We start from the raw sequence: 13,521 nt of genomic DNA, 5'->3' as shown, positions 1-13,521 counted from the left end.
TAGGGAACAGGCTGGCTCATTTTCCATCCCACTCGCCATTCGGTTAGGACCGCTCCGCTCCAAGTGGACCTGTGTCCTGATGAAATGGGACATGGAGCGTGGAAGAGGGGTCCTGGGAGCCGACTTTATCGTAGGCCACGGGATCCTAGTGGATTTGAGGAATCACTGCCTTTGGGGGGCAGGTAGAGTAAAGAACGGAGAGGTCGTCGTAATCCCGAGAAAGGAAGGGAAGGGGACCCTCTGCACCATGAAGCTCAAAGAGTATCATTACCTCGGGCTCATGGTCAGCAACACCCCACCAGAGTTCCAGGCATTTGTGCAGACCCACCTGGCCACATTTGCCACTCACAAACACGACTGCGGGAGGGTCACAGGGTTTGAGGTCAGCGTAGACTGGGACCCCATGGCCCGACCACAGAAACAGTATAACTTCCCCAGGGAAGCAGAACCAGACATGGAAGCAGCCATATCCTCGTTAGTGCAGCAGGGAGTTCTGAGACCGATAGCTATCCACGTGAATTCACTGTTATGGCTGGTCAGAAAGCCGGACAATTCCTGGAGGGCCACGGTGGACTATCGAGTGCTCAATAGTAACATCCCAGCCTGTGCACCCACAGTAGCAGCAGTTACCGATCTCATAGGGAGTATTCCAGCGTCCGCGACCACTTTCACGGTGCTGGATATTTCCAATGGGTTTTGGTCCATCCCTGTAAGGAGGGAGGATCAGTACAAGTTTGCCTTTACATTTAAGGGGCAACAGTACACGTGGAACTGTTTGCCGCAGGGCTTCCACAACAGCCCCAGCATTTTCCATCAGTGCATGGCCAACAGTTTGAAGGATTTCAGCCAGCCCAGACAGTTGGTTCAATATGTGGATGACCTGCTCCTGTTCACTGATTCGAAAGAGGAGCACGGCCCACTATTGGCCGAACTGCTGGAGCTGCTAGGGCGGAAGGGTTTCAAAGTGAATCCCAACAAAGTGCAGATCGGCCAGCAGGAGGTGAAATTCCTCGGCCTGACCGTGCGCGCTGGAGAAAGGGCCATAGATAAGGCTAGGAGGGAGGCAGTACAAGAACTACCGGTCCCTAACACAGTAACGGGTGTGAGGTCGTTTCTAGGGCTAACCGGGTACTGTAGAGACTTTATTGAGGACTATGCAGCCACCGCAGCCCCTCTGCTCTGACTCCTACACAAGGGAGTGGAGTGGCTTTGGGATGAGGGTTGCCAGGCAGCATTTGTCAGGCTCAAGAAAGACTTGCAGACCGCGCCAGCTTTAGGGGCCATAGATGGGGGGAAAGAGTTTTTCCTGGAGGTAGCGGCCAGCGGGGACAGCCTGAGTGCAGTGCTGCTCCAAGAGCGGCACGGCCGGCTGCAGCCGGTGGTCTACTCCTCCAGGATACTCACAGATGTGGAAAGGAGCTATTCCAACTGTGAGCGGCATCTTTTGGCCGCACATTGGGCTGTGAAAAGATCACTGATCTTCACAGGCACCTCTCCCATCACCCTCCTCACCCATCACACACCCACCTAGATGCTTCTGGATGGGAGGATCAAGGCTGGAACAGTGAGCATTGCCCGCTGGACCTTGCTCCTCTCACAGATGGATCTGAAGGTGAAGGGTCTCGGTGAGCTAAAGCTCGCAGCCAACCTTGTATATCCTGGAAGAGCCCACCGGTGTTCCATTGAAGGGGTTTGGGAAGTAAACATAGGTTTACAGGCCGGGATACATCCCACAGGCCATGAGATCTATGTAGACGGTATCAGCACGGTATCTGCTGGCGAGCTTCTCACGGGATGTGGAGTTTATGACCCAGCGGCAAACATTGCCCTGGCGATTAAGCTCCCCAGCACCATGAGTGCCCAGCAGGCTGAACTCTCCGCGGTGGTGTACGTTGTTACACACCCCGAAATCTTCCCCACCCCTTACACGATTTGCTCAGACAGCATGTTCACGTGCAATTCGTGTACGGAGTACCTGGCCATCTGTTCCCACCGCGGATACACCTCCGCCGACGGGAGACACCTCACAGTGAAACCCCTGCTGCAAAAGATCCTGGCAGCAGTGGGGGAAGAAGGGGAGGTTTTCATTCACAAGGTGAAGGCCTATTCCTCCACAGAATCCCGCTGCCAAGGCAACCAGCAGGCTGACTTGCTCCCCAAGGAGGGTGCCCGCACAGGCACTTTCTGGGACCCATTTGGGTCCTGACCCATGGCGGCGGTCAGAGGTAGGGACGGGACCCAAGGGAGTGTAGGGGTAGCGTTAGCCCCGGACCTTAAGACGGTCCAAGCCCAAGACCCCGTCCTAAAAGCAGTCGTCAATGCAGTTGCTGAGGGAAAGGGAATAGAGGGTCCGTACGGCACAGCGACCCTCTCCGTACACCCCGATCCCAGTCAATGCCACTGAGCTTGTGCCCCGCCCACAGCGCAGGCTGCGAGGTTATCCAGGGAAGGTTGCCCCACCACCACCAAAGGACCAGGGAATGGGTTGGTACTAGTCCCCACTGATCAGATGCTGTACCAGGGGGTACACTATGCGGTAGCCTCCGTGATTTTAAATCTCACCGAGGTACATTTACCGGAATGGTGCCCCAAAGAAACAAAGCAGCTATACCAGGCCCTATTAAAGGACATGTTCAAGAAGTTTTACGAGTTCGATTTTGCCCACGTGGACAAGACCGAACTGTACACCGCACACCGAGAATTTTTGGGTAATGCAGGGAGACAAAGAAGGGGAGTATGGAATGATGTTTTTACTGCGTTTAATACTGGGTCCTCTGTCATCAACAGTTTAGATGATATAGAGCTGCAGACCCAAATAAACGGTTTAAAAACACAGTTAAAGAAAATATTACTGGATGAGAACAAGGTAGTGGGCTCGGAGTTGCATGAGGACCAGGCCATGATGGTCCATTTAAAGGAGATCATAGCAGAGTTGGAAAAGCACGCAAAGACGGTAAATGCTCTCATAAGGGAGGACAGAAATGCTTCTGACCAAGCTGCGCAGAATGAGGTGTGCGTGTTATACGGGGTGTGGTTACTGGGCGAGGGCCGCAGTAATCTGGGGGATTTAAAACAGAGTTTAGTCCCCTCCTGAATTAGCAACAAGCACCTCGCAGCCCTCCACCCTTTTGAGAATGCATTGAGCCCGTGCCAACTCCAGCTAGCCTCCGAAGCCTATCCAGTCCCCGTGGATTGTGTGCGGTCCAACCACACAATCATGGGAGTAGTAGTTAGAATGCCGGTCATGGGTAGGACAGCCCAACCCGCACTGGTATACAGGGTGGAGAACATTGGAGTCATTCAAGGGGGTGCACACATTCGTTTCACAGCGGTCCCGCCTTATGTCATAAAGTGGGAGCACGCTATGACAGGTACTGACCTCTCAGGGTGCTGGAGCCGGGGAGTACACATAATCCTGTGTCCCCAGCACTTGAATGCCTATTCAAAACCGCAGTGTGGGTTCAGAGCTGCTGGCACGAAACCTATAAATTGTACCATAGAGGCAATGGCACAAGGCCATGTTCCCCCGCAGGTAGCATATATAGGAGCTGGGACATATTGTGTCACCACCGGCGTGTCCCACTACCAGCATGGACAGCATAGCTGGTGTCCGGTTAGTGACAGCAGCTTCTGTTTTAAACCCGAGGCAGAAGTTCAAGTGGTCCAGGAGCGAATTGTCCCCATTCCTGAACCCTCCACTGTTCACCTCACTGTGAAGGAGAATTTTACGAATTTGCAGAAGTACGTAGCGCACTTTGGCTACGAAATTCCCCCTCTCCATGAACACCTTACCAAAATACTCAAAGCCGTTATAGTTTTGCAGAAACATTTTTACACTCTAGAGCAGAAAACAGTAGAGATAGGGACTAAGATATTGGATATTGTGATTCCACCCTGGTTGGACATTTTCAATAACATAGAGGTCCCTTTGTGGATTAGACTGGCTTCCCATATTCTCGTGGTTTGTCAGTTAGGGATAGTGTTGTATTTAGTTTACATTCAATGTAAGGGAAAAGGTCAGTGGTCAGAATTCCGAAACCAGAGGATCTGGAAGGAACATTATTTAAAGGTGGAGGGAGGTGCACCTGTTTAAGTCTTTTTCCCTGTATTTTTGATGAAAGGATTGTTGTTTTTTTTGTGTTTGTTATTTTTAATAAAGGTTTTTCTGTTGTTGTTTTTTGCGGTGCGTTTAATAAAGATGTGTGTGTACCAAGTGGTGCAGGGGTGTTGGACCCCCTCCATGCTTGGAAGTGTGTAAAGTCGGTAATTTTTTCTGAGGTATGCTTATGTACACTACATTTTCATGGAATGGGAAGTGCATGTGTAGTGGGTATATTAGATAGGTAATTACAGCGGAAGGTTGACTATGGAGGGTCAGAAAAAATTTTGCTCACCTTGTAAGAATGATACTTCAAGGAACTTTTAGTATCACAGGGGGGAGTGTAAGATTTGCAAAATTTCTACATTTCCTGAAAGGTTATTATTAACAAAAGGGACCCTGCGTGGACATTTTAATCAAAAAGGGTACCCAAGATGGCGTCTGCGCCTCATGGCAGAAAGCCTGTGAGATTTTAAAAACTTGGACTCTGCGGCACAGGTAGCTTGTGGAGAAATCGAAACCAAAGCTACAGTTTCTGTGAAGAGAGACTTTGCATTTTGAAAACCAGACAGGACTTTGAATGATGTAATAGGCCAAATCGGAGACAGATCAAAACCCAGTTAGGCCTATAGTTAAGGCCATCAAGCAGTTTACATAAATAATCGGGAACAGCTTAAGGAAGCCATCGAGGCTGGACAGGCCCATTAAGATGTATTAATAACAAAACAAGTCAATTATCAGGCCAGTAGATGCGATTACCAGCCATCTAAAAACAGTTAGTGTAGATTGCTACCATTATTTAAAATATTCCGCCAAGATTAAGACAAAGAACTAACCTGATTTGGCACGCAGATAAGGGCCATCCGAAGGAGTATAACTGAAGGCCCCAGGTAGCAATCACTCTCTCTGGCCTCTCTTCTTCTTCTTGCTCCTCGCCCTTGTGGCTGCTGCTCTTCCCCCGTCCCGCGCTTACCCCCTGGCCTCTGCCCGTGCTTTTCCCCGTTCCATCAGGAACGCCCGGCATTGCACCGGGCGGACACGGACAAACCAGGCCAGGCGAGGCGGGATGCAACGAGGCGAGGAGACGAGGCGAATTGGGTGAGATGAATTGGGCGAGACAAATTGGGAAGACGAATTGGGAAGACGATTGAAGACAAGCTTCAAATAATCGGGCCTTCAACGCAGCTAACCTGTGACTATCTTCATGCAAACTCCAACTGCCGACCGAGGAAGAGGAACCATCATCCCTGCGAGGTAAATTACGCAAGCAGAGACTTTAACTTTGGGGTACTTGTATCTGGACAACCCCCCTGCAGCACCCGGAGACCATGTGACGACGGCAGGCTCCAGAGAGCACAAAGAGCGAACCCCAAGCCCCACCGCTGTTTTGAATTCAGCAGATCTTTGATTGGTGAGCATAAATTCTGGCCCCTCATAGCTTAATCTAGTTAGGTATAGGGGGTGGGATAAGGATAAGGGGATTGTTAAGATAGTTGTTTTCCCTCGATGTGCCGTGTGTTCCTCATTCCCTGTATAATTATAGTTTAATTTGTATTTGCCTGTAATTTTATACTAGTAACTTCTTGTAAGACTGTGTTATTTTTCTGTTTAATAAAATCTTGAGTTTGCTTACTTCCAAACCACCTGTCTACTCGAGTCTTTTCTGTATCGCCGCCTGTACCTATGTCCAGTGTCTAGAACCCAGGGGCGTGGGAGCGATTTGAACCGCTCATAAACAGTCAGAGGCGTAACTGACTGGGCTTACGTGCCAACAACCACCACACGCCACCCCCTACATCTCTCCTCTCTCCCCATGCCCTCTCTGAGCTCATCTTGTTCATGAGATCCACCTTGTGATCTCTCAACCTTATTTCCACTAAAGTGCTGATCACCCAACTTCCCTTCCTGGCCCCATGCTAGCTGATACTGTAAATGGTTCCCTCTCCTCAGGCGCCGTCCCCGTCCCTTTCAAGTCTAAGACCATCCAGTAACTTCCACACAATGGACATTAGGCTAATGGGTCTGCAGATGCCTGGTTTCTCTCTCCCTCCCTTCTTAAATATTGGAGTGACATTTGCAAATTTCCAATCCAACAGCACTATTCCCGAATCAGGAGAGCTTTAGAAAATTATGACTACTGGATTTGCAGTTTCCTCACCCATTTCTTTTAATACACTGGGATGGAAACCATCAGGTCCTGGAGATTTGTCCGCTTTGAGTCCCATTATTTTCTTCATTAACATTTGTTTTACTTATATTAAGTCAAATATTTACTTATTTTTAGTTTCCCTTGTAGCACTGGTAATTTATCTTCTTCGTATACTGTGAAGCTGGATACAAAGTACTTATTTAACAAGTCTGCCATTTCCTTATTTTCGAGTACAGTATCACCTGTGTCTGTCTTTAATGGGCCCACATTCCCATTTACCACTTTCTCGGGTAGATTTTGACTTTGTGCAACAGTGTAACATGGGTGATGACGAATCGGTAACTGTTTTACATCTCTCCCCATTTTTATTTAGCTTGAAGTCAATGAGGATAAAAATGGGTAGAAACATAGAAACATAGAAACATAGAGATAGGAACAGGAGTAGGCCATTCGGCCCTTCGAGCCTGCTCCGCCATTCAATGAGATCATGGCTGATCTTCGTCTGAGATCATAGCTGATCTTACCAGTTCAGTACCCCGTCCCCGCCTTTTCTCCGTAACCCTTAATCCCCTTAGCCTTCAGAAATATATCCAATTCTCTCTTGAAAATATTTATTGAATTAGCCTTCACAGCCTTCTGTGGCAGGGAATTCCACAGGCTCACCACTCTTTGAGTGAAGAAATTCTTCCTCATCTCTGTTTTAAATGATTTGCCCGCTATTTTTAGACTGTGGCCCCTGGTTCTGTGCTCCCCGGCCATTGGAAACATTCTCTCTGAATTCAGCCTGTCCAGGCCTGCCATAATTTTATATGTTTCGATGAGATCCCCTCTCAATCTTCTAAACTCCAGTGAGTACAAGCCCAAACTATTCAATCTCTCCTCGTAGGTCATTCCCGCCATTCCAGGTATCAGCCTGGTGAATCGCCGCTGCACTCTTTCCATGGCAAGAACATCCTTCCGCAGATGGGGCGACCAAAACTGTACACAATACTCCAGATGCGGTCTCACCAGCACCTTGTACAGCTGTAGTAAGGTATCCCTATTCCTATACTCGAACCCCCTTGATATGAAGGCCAACATACCATTTGCCTTCTTAATCGCCTGTTGCACCTGCATGCTCTCCTTCAGTGACTGGTGCACAAGAACACCCAGGTCCCTCTGCACTTCCCCATCTCCCAATCTATTGCCATTTAGATAATAATCCACCCTCCTGTTTTTACCCCCAAAGTGGATAACCTCGCATTTATCCACATTATAGTGCATCTGCCACGTATCCGCCCATTCCCCCAACCTGTCCAAATCGCACTGTAGCCTCCTGACATCCTCATCAGAGCCCACCCCTCCTCCTAGTTTAGTGTCGTCAGCGAATTTGGAAATATTGCATCCAATTCCCTGATCCAGATCATTTACATATATTGTGAACAGCTGGGGTCCCAGGACAGATCCTTGCGGCACCCCGCTGGTCACTGCCTGCCACTCCGAAAACGAGCCGTTTATTCCAACTCTCTGTTTTCTATCCGCCAGCCAGTTCTCTATCCACGTTAATACTTTGCCCCCAATCCCATGAGCCTTAATTTTGCATGATAATCTTTTGTGTGGAACCTTATCGAAGGCTTTCTGGAAGTCAAGGTACACCACATCCACTGGCTCTCCCCCATCTATTTTACCAGTTACTTCCTCAAAAAATTCCAGCAGATTAGTCAAACACGATTTACCCTTTGTAAATCCATGTTGACTCTGTCCGATCCTTTCCCCATTTGTCAAGTGCTCCGCTATTTTATCCTTAATAATGGACTCTAGCATTTTGCCCACAACCGATGTAAGGCTTACTGGTCTATAATTCCCTGCTTTCTCTCTACCCCACTTTTTAAATATTGGGGTAACATTAGCTACCCTCCAATCCACGGGTACTGTTCCTGAGTCAATGGAGTTCCGGAAGATGATCCTTAGAGCATCTGCTATCTCCAGGGCCACCTCCTTAAGTACCCTAGGATGTAGTTTATCAGGCCCCGGGGATTTGTCGGCCTTCAGTCCCCTCAACTTACCCAACACCATATCCCTAGAGATACTAATTTCTGTCAGCTCCTCCCTCTCATTAGTCCCTATGTTTGTCGATATTCCTGGGAGGTTATTTGTGTCCTCCTTTGTGAATACAGAACCAAAGTATGAGTTTAATTGGTCTGCCATTTCCTTATTCTCCATTATATATTCTCCCGAATCGGACTGCAAGGGACCGACTTGGGATTTTACCAGTCTTTTCCTCCTGATATACCGATAAAAGCTTTTGCAGTCTGTCTTTATGTTTGCTGCAAGTTTACTTTCGTATTCTATTTTCCCCTTCCTGATTAATCCCTTTGTCCTCTTTTGCTGTATCCTGTACTGCCCCCAATCTTCCGGTCTGGTGCTTTTTTTTGCCAGTTGATATGCCCTTTTTTTTGATTTTATGCTGTCCCTAATTTCCCTCGTTATCCACGGTTGAGTCACCTTTTTAGGTTTATTTTTATGCCAAACCGGTATAAACATGTTCTGGAATTCTTCCATTCTATCTTTGAATGCTTGCCATTGTCTATCCACTGTCAATCCCCCCAGAAACACCACCCAATCAATCTTACCCAATTCCCGTCTCATACCCTCGTAATTCCCTTTATTTAAGTTCTGGACCTTAGTCTCTGATTCAATTTCCTCACTCTCCATCTCGACTGAGAGCTCGATCATATTATGATCGCTCTGACCCAAGGGGCCTCGTACAAGAAGATTGCTGATAAGTCCCTTCTCATTGCACAATACCCAGTCTAAAATGGCCTGATCTCGAGTCGGCTCCTCGACATATTGGTCCAGATAACCGTCCCGAAAACATTCCAGGAATTCCTCCTCCTCAGAATTTTTACTAATTTGGGTAGTCCAATCAATATGTAAATTAAAGTCACCCATGATGACAGCTGTGCTCTTATCGCACGCTTCTCTAATTTCCCTTTTTATGCCTTCCCTCACCTCCATATTACTATTTGGAGGCCTATATATCACACCCACTAACGTTTTCCTCCCCTTGCTATTTCTCATTTCTACCCATACAGATTCCGTTTCATCCGAGTTAATATCCTTCCTTTCCATTGCATTAATCCCCTCCTTTACCAGCAATGCTACCCCACCTCCCCTACCTTTTTGCCGATCCTTCCTAAATATTGTATATCCCTGGATGTTAAGTTCCCAGCCTTGCCCACCCTGCAGCCACGTTTCTGTAATCCCAATCAAATCATACTTGTTTACCTCTATTTCCACAACTAATTCATCCACCTTGTTCCTAATGCTTCTAGCATTAAGATACAAAGCCTTCAGGCTTGCTTTTTTCACACTCTCATTATGAATTAGTTTGGCCCTTTGTGTTTCTCTCCTTTGCTTATTGCTTCTCACCTTTCTACCATCTATTTCTGACTTCATATGACTTCCCTCTTTTCCACTACCTAGGTTCCCATCCCCCTGCCAAATTAGTTTAAATCCTCCCGAACCGCCCTAGAAAATATTACCCCGAGGACATTGGCTCCCTCACAGTTCAGGTGTAGACCGTCCCCTTGGTACAGGTCACTCCTCCCCAAGAACTGGTTCCAATGCCTCAAGAATTTAAATCCCTCTCCCTTGCACCACTGCTCAAGCCACGTATTTAGCTTATCTATCTTACTCTCTCTAAACTTATTAGCTCGTGGCACTGGTAGCAATCCAGAGATTACTACCTTTGAGGTCCTACTTTTCAATTTAGCTCCTAACTCCCTAAATTCAGCTTGTAGGACCTCCTCCCTCTTTTTACCTACATCGTTGGTACCTACATGTACCACGACAACTGGCTGATCCCCCTCCCCCTTCAGAATGCTCTGCACCCGCTCCGAGACATCCTTGACCCTTGCACCAGGGAGGCAACATACCATCTTGGAGTCTCGGTCTCGGCCACAGAAACTCCTATCTATCCCCCTTACAATTGAATCCCCTATCACTATAGCCCTATCCCTCTTTTTCCCGCCCTTCTGTGCAGCAGAGCCAGTCATGGTGCCCTGAACCTGGCTGCTGGTGCCTTCCCCTGATAAGTCATCTCCCCCAACAGTACCCAAAAAGGTAAACCTGTTTTGGAGGGAGATGACCGCAGGTGACTCCTGCACTACCTTCCTGCCTTTACCCTGCCTTTTGGTCACCCATTTACTGTCTGAGCTAGCCTTTACCTGCGGTGTGACCAACTCACTGAATGTGCTATCCACAACATCCTCAGCATCGCGTATGCTCCAGAGTGAGTCCATTCGCAGCTCCAGCGCCGCCATGCGGTCCGCTAGGAGCTGCAGCTGGACACACTTCCTGCACACATAGTTGTCAGGGACAGTGTCCCTGATTTCCCACATGGCACAGGAGAAGCATGACACGGGTCCGAGCTGCCCTTCCATGACTTAACCCTTACAATACCCTTTTATTTACGATGATTTAGCTTAATTATTGAATTCTACTTAGAATAAGTTTGTGAAAGTACTCACCAACCAGTCACCTACCTGTTTTCTGGTGTTGTATTTTCACTGCCGCCTCCTGTCCTGGAACCTTTTCCACCTAGGTTAGGCTCCTGAAATAAAATAAATTGAACCTACCTTTTCAACTTCCCCTAACCTCTAAAAGGTTAGAGGAGGTGGAAGGGTGGGAGACACTACACTGTAGTGTTTTGGGTTTAGCAACAGCTCCACCTATATAAGAGTTACTGGCCTCCTGCTCTCCCGACTGCACCAGCTGTGAAAGAAAAAGCCCGCGAAAGGTGAGCTTTTAAACTCACCAGTTACTGGCCTCCTGCTCTCCCGACTGCCCCAGCAGTTACTGGCCTCCTGCTCTCCCGACTGCCCCAGCTGTGGTCTCGGGCCTCGCCTCTCTCCGGGTTTTCTCCCGAGCTCCTCCTCGCTGCTCCCGCTGGTCCCGACTCCGCCTCCACCCGCTGCCGATGCCGCACTGGGGCCTACCTGAGCCTCTGGGGCCTCTTGTAGTCGCTCTGCCGCTCAGCTCCGCCTCCACCCGCTGCCGATGCCGCACTGGGGCCTACCTGAGCCTCTGGGGCCTCTTGTAGTCGCTCTGCCGCTCAGCTCCGCCTCCACCCGCTGCCGATGCCGCACTGGGGCCTACCTGAGCCTCTGGGGCCACTTGTAGTCGCTCTGCCGCTCAGCTCCGCCTCCACCCGCTGCCGATGCCGCACTGGGGCCTACCTGAGCCTCTGGGGCCTCTTGTAGTCGCTCTGCCGCTCAGCTCCGCCTCCACCCGCTGCCGATGCCGCACTGGGGCCTACCTGAGCCTCTGGGGCCTCTTGTAGTCGCTCTGCCGCTCAGCTCCGCCTCCACCCGCTGCCGATGCCGCACTGGGGCCTACCTGAGCCTCTGGGGCCTCTTGTAGTCGCTCTGCCGCTCAGCTCCGCCTCCACCCGCTGCCGATGCCACACTGGGGCCTACCTGAGCCTCTGGGGCCTCTTGTAGTCGCTCTGCCGCTCAGCTCCGCCTCCACCCGCTGCCGATGCCGCACTGGGGCCTACCTGAGCCTCTGGGGCCTCTTGTAGTCGCTCTGCCGCTCAGCTCCGCCTCCACCCGCTGCCGATGCCGCACTGGGGCCTACCTGAGCCTCTGGGGCCTCTTGTAGTCGCTCTGCCGCTCAGCTCCGCCTCCACCCGCTGCCGATGCCGCGGTAGAGATGTAAACCAGCTGCCGATTCACTACCACCCACTTTACACTGTTGCACAAAGTCAAAATCTACCCCTCTTCCTCTTAATATATTTATAAAAACTTTTCCTGGTGGCTTCTTCCCATGGCCAAGCCAATTCAAAGAACCTAAACTGGAGATACCGTAAGGGCCCTGCAGCAGAGCGCAGGTCCTAAACTCAGCAGAGCCCTCACTAGCACAGGTCCCAAACTCAGCAGAGCCCTCACTGGCACAGGTGCTGAACTCAACAGAGCCCTCACTGGCGCAGGTGCTAAACTCAACAGAGCCCTCACTGGCACAGGTGCTGAACTCAACAGAGCCCTCTCTGGCACAGGTGCTAAACTCAACAGAGCCCTCACTGGCACAGGTCCTAAACTCAGCACAGCCCTCACTGGCACAGGTGCTAAACTCAGCAGAGCCCTCACTGGCACAGGTCCTAAACTCAGCAGAGCCCTCACTGGCACAGGTGCTAAACTCAACAGAGCCCTCACTGGCACAGGTCCTAAACTCAGCAGAGCCCTCACTGGCACAGGTCCTAAACTCAACAGAGCTCTCACTGGCACAGGTCCTAAACTCAACAGAGCCCTCACTGGCACAGGTCCTAAACTCAGCAGAGCCCTCACTGGCACAGGTCCTAAACTCAACAGAGCCCTCACTGGCACAGGTCCTAAACTCAACAGAGCCCTCACTGGCACAGGTCCTAAACTCAACAGAGCCCTCACTGGCACAGGTGCTAAACTCAACAGAGCCCTCACTGGCACAGGTCCTAAACTCAACAGAGCCCTCACTGGCACAGGTCCTAAACTCAACAGAGCCCTCACTGGCACAGGTCCTAAACTCAACAGAGCCCTCACTGGCACAGGTCCTAAACTCAGCAGAGCCCTCACTGGCACAGGTCCTAAACTCAACAGAGCCCTCACTGGCACAGGTCCTAAACTCAACAGAGCCCTCACTGGCACAGGTCCTAAACTCAACAGAGCCCTCACTGGCACAGGTCCTAAACTCAACAGAGCCCTCACTGGCACAGGTGCTAAACTCAGCAGAGCCCTCACTGGCACAGGTCCTAAACTCAACAGAGCCCTCACTGGCACAGGTCCTAAACTCAACAGAGCCCTCACTGGCACAGGTGCTAAACTCAGCAGAGCCCTCACTGGCACAGGTCCTAAACTCAACAGAGCCCTCACTGGCACAGGTCCTAAACTCAACAGAGCCCTCACTGGCACAGGTCCTAAACTCAACAGAGCCCTCACTGGCACAGGTCCTAAACTCAACAGAGCCCTCACTGGCACAGGTCCTAAACTCAGCAGAGCCCTCACTGGCACAGGTCCTAAACTCAACAGAGCCCTCACTGGCACAGGTCCTAAACTCAACAGAGCCCTCACTGGCACAGGTCCCAAACTCAGCAGAGCCCTCACTGGCACAGGTCCTAAACTCAGCAGAGCCCACACTGGCACAGGTGCTAAACTCAACAGAGCCCTCACTGGCACAGGCCCTAAACTCAACAGAGCCCTCACTGGCACAGGTCCTAAACTCAACAGAGCCCTCACTGGCACAGGTCCTAAACTCAACA

This window comes from Somniosus microcephalus, chromosome 13, assembly GCF_052327205.1.
Source record: "Somniosus microcephalus isolate GS21.2 chromosome 13, FLI_Smic_1.0, whole genome shotgun sequence".
Lineage (NCBI taxonomy): Eukaryota > Metazoa > Chordata > Chondrichthyes > Squaliformes > Somniosidae > Somniosus > Somniosus microcephalus.
Note: the sequence above shows the minus strand (reverse complement) of the source record.